This window comes from Vanessa atalanta, unplaced genomic scaffold (assembly GCF_905147765.1).
Source record: "Vanessa atalanta unplaced genomic scaffold, ilVanAtal1.2, whole genome shotgun sequence".
Classification (NCBI taxonomy): domain Eukaryota; kingdom Metazoa; phylum Arthropoda; class Insecta; order Lepidoptera; family Nymphalidae; genus Vanessa; species Vanessa atalanta.
Window position 1 is genome coordinate 7,501 of NW_025919981.1, and position 4,003 is coordinate 11,503.

At 44.4% G+C, this 4,003-nt stretch overlaps 2 non-coding genes across 2 annotated transcripts; both read left to right on the forward strand.

Annotated features, from left to right (window-relative positions):
• Positions 1-678: 678 nt before the first annotated feature.
• Positions 679-2,581, forward strand: LOC125076545. Its single transcript, XR_007120497.1, has one exon. It is a non-coding gene; the product is annotated as a small subunit ribosomal RNA (ribosomal RNA).
• A 456-nt stretch (positions 2,582-3,037) lies between these two features.
• LOC125076544 lies at positions 3,038-3,194 on the forward strand. Its single transcript, XR_007120496.1, has one exon. It is a non-coding gene; the product is annotated as a 5.8S ribosomal RNA (ribosomal RNA).
• Positions 3,195-4,003: the final 809 nt, after the last annotated feature.

The following is a 4,003-nucleotide window of genomic DNA, read 5'->3' on the forward strand; positions in this document are numbered from 1 at the left end:
TTCCTCTTATCGTCGTCGTCGTCGCTCTCGCTACAATCTATCCTCATGGAATAAATGTTGATTCATTGTAGTCGATCTGCGACGTCGCGACGATATGAGAAAACGTTAGAGACGGAGTTCTTAAAAGATTCAGTGTATTCGTATAGTGTGTATAATTTTTATATTATATATGAACGGTCGTTTCTAAAATTCTTTTTGTTAATTTTTACATTTATCATGTACAAAAAATACACAACCCGAGTATCGGTACGATCACTCAAACACCGGGCGTCGATCCCAATGTTTTACGATAATAATCGTTGAACAATACATACGTACACGTCGTGTGCGAAGTGTTATTTTGAAAAAAAAACTCGATCTCGTTTAGAACGTTCGAATTCGTGACCGTTATGTGTCATTATGTGAAGACGCCTCCGCCGCCGCCGCCGCCGCCGCTGTCGTCGCGTTATATATTATAGCGCACGCGCGCGCGCGTGCTTAAAGCGCGTTTGTGTCTCATATAAATTTTTATAAGAGTCAACCGTTAAAATCTATCGCGTCTAACGCGATCGACGATACGGTGAGACGCTCGTTTCATACTGTGCGTATATTGTACATGCATGCATAAGTTTGTGTGTATTTTATATGCGAATATGAAACGAGAAGAGTAATTGACGACTTCAACAAGTCTCGGTTAGCTCCCTGGTTGATCCTGCCAGTAGTTATATGCTTGTCTCAAAGATTAAGCCATGCATGTCTCAGTGCAAGCCGTATTAAGGCGATACCGCGAATGGCTCAATATATCAGTTTTGGTTCCTTAGATCTTACTCAGTTACTTGGATAACTGTGGTAATTCTAGAGCTAATACATGCAATCAGAACTCTGACCAGTGATGGGATGAGTGCTTTTATTAGATCAAAACCAATCGACGGAGGGCGTCTCGTCCGAAGTCGTTAATTTTGATGAATCTGGATAACTTTTGCCGATCGCATGGTCCAGTACCGGCGACGCATCTTTCAAATGTCTGCCTTATCAACTTTCGATGGTAGTTTCTGCGACTACCATGGTTGTCACGGGTAACGGGGAATCAGGGTTCGATTCCGGAGAGGGAGCCTGAGAAACGGCTACCACATCCAAGGAAGGCAGCAGGCGCGCAAATTACCCACTCCCGGCACGGGGAGGTAGTGACGAAAAATAACGATACGGGACTCTTTCGAGGCCTCGTAATCGGAATGAGTACACTTTAAATATTTTAACGAGGAACAATTGGAGGGCAAGTCTGGTGCCAGCAGCCGCGGTAATTCCAGCTCCAATAGCGTATACTAAAATTGTTGCGGTTAAAAAGCTCGTAGTTGCATTTGTGCGCCGCGCTGTCGGTGCACCGCATCCGCGGTGATACTGACACGTCTGCGGAGCATATCGTCGGTGAGCCGGCGGTAAAACGCCGGTTCAATATCAAAATCCTATCGCGGTGCTCTTCAGTGAGTGTCGAGATGGGCCGACAATTTTACTTTGAACAAATTAGAGTGCTCAAAGCGGGCTCAAAATGCCGCTTGAATATTTCGTGCATGGAATAATAGAATATGATCTCGGTTCTATTTTGTTGGTTTTCAGAACTCCGAGGTAATGATTAATAGGGATAACTGGGGGCATTCGTATTGCGACGTTAGAGGTGAAATTCTTGGATCGTCGCAAGACGAACATCAGCGAAAGCATTTGCCAAAGGTGTTTTCATCAATCAAGAACGAAAGTTAGAGGTTCGAAGGCGATTAGATACCGCCCTAGTTCTAACCGTAAATATGTCATCTAGCGATCCGCCGACGTTACTACAATGGCTCGGCGGGCAGCTTCCGGGAAACCAAAGATTTTGGACTCCGGGGGGAGTATGGTTGCAAAGCTGAAACTTAAAGGAATTGACGGAAGGGCACCACCAGGAGTGGAGCCTGCGGCTTAATTTGACTCAACACGGGAAATCTCACCAGGCCCGGACACCGGAAGGATTGACAGATTAATAGCTCTTTCTTGATTCGGTGGGTGGTGGTGCATGGCCGTTCTTAGTTGGTGGAGCGATTTGTCTGGTTAATTCCGGTAACGAACGAGACTCTAGCCTGCTAAATAGGCGTCGTCATTTAGGTGTGCTCGATTTCGGTCGAGCAACTCACTGGCGGCGTATTAAAATTCTTCTTAGAGGGACCGGCGGCTTCGAGCCGCACGAGATTGAGCAATAACAGGTCTGTGATGCCCTTAGATGTCCTGGGCCGCACGCGCGCTACACTGAAGGAATCAGCATGTTCTCCCTGGCCTAGAGGCCCGGGCAACCCGTTGAAACTCCTTCGTGCTGGGGATTGGGGTTTGCAATTATCCCCCATAAACGAGGAATTCCTAGTAAGCGCGAGTCATAAGCTCGCGTTGATTACGTCCCTGCCCTTTGTACACACCGCCCGTCGCTACTACCGATTGAATGATTTAGTGAGGTCTTCGGACCGACACGCGGTGGCTTCACGGCCGTCGGCGTTGCTGGGAAGTTGACCAAACTTGATCATTTAGAGGAAGTAAAAGTCGTAACAAGGTTTCCGTAGGGGAACCTGCGGAAGGATCATTAACGTAAATTATCAATCTCGAAAGAGTGCGATAATGAACGATAATAAAATTCTAAAACACAAATATCGACGTTCGGAATGTGTCGTTTCGATGCGAGGACGCGATTCTCACTCTCTCTCTCTCACACAGCAGTGTGTCCGAGTCAGAGTCCAGAGTCGTGTAACGCGTCCTATTCTGATATTTTTCGATGTCGATTTCGAGGAAAGTACGATGTGTTAACGCACATCGTCATCTTCAAATAAAATGTATATTTCTTTTTTTTTTTTTTGTACTTTTTTTTTTTTTAACTTTTTTTTTTTTTTTTTTTAATTTTTTGAATTTTTCTCTGTATACTAAAAATAAGAGAAAAAAACGAAAAAAAAAAAAAAAATAAAAAAAAAATAAACTCATATCACTGGCGTATAGAATCGTTCGAGTGATCGTAGAAATTATAAAAATAAAACAAATTAAAAACCATTACCCTGGACGGTGGATCACTTGGCTCGCGGGTCGATGAAGAACGCAGTTAACTGCGCGTCATAGTGTGAACTGCAGGACACATTTGAACATCGACATTTCGAACGCACATTGCGGTCCGTGGAGAAACATCCAGGACCACTCCTGTCTGAGGGCCGGCTGTATAAAAATATAAACCACACTGTTCAATGTTTAATGTCGTAATGTCTATTATTTCGTAACCGACTCAATAGACTGACTGACGTTTCTCGAACATATGACGGTATCCGCGTTCGATGTGTTATATTACGTGTTTAAATATACTTAATATAAATCTCGTTCTCGGTCCGTTCAAATATAACAAATACGATGTGTATGTATGTTTACGTTTACATGCGTGTGTGTGTATATATTATTTATATTTTTATATACGCGTTCGTGTGTACGTTTACGTCACGGAGTTTCGTTATGCGACGTCAGAGAGACTGAGAGCGTCGCTCGTCGCCAGACGAGGAGCGCCCATCTCCGACCTTTCGATCGTTTCATTGAGTTGTTCTCGATCAAAGAGGGTAATCGGAGTTTAGGTGATCTCTTCGTCTCGTGATTATCGAGTACGTGCGTTTCTTTTGTTCATACTCTAATGTCAAAATTTCGAATACAAAAGCTCCGCGATCGTTACGACGTATACGAGACGAACGTGTTTATATGATGTGTAAATAAAGCGCGCTCGCATCGTTGAACGTGATGACATCGAAACATTCGTATATATATATATATATATTGTATATATATCGAGTAGGCGGACTCGACGTCCGAAGAGCGCGTCGACGCCGACGTCGGAACGATCGGAATGAAAATTCTCTCTCGTCTCGACGAAAGCGGCGCCGTCGCGTTGACGGATATCGCGTCTGCCTCGTTTTTTTTATCGTTGGCCTCAGATCAGGGAGGATCACCCGCCGAATTTAAGCATATTAGTAAGCGGAGGAAA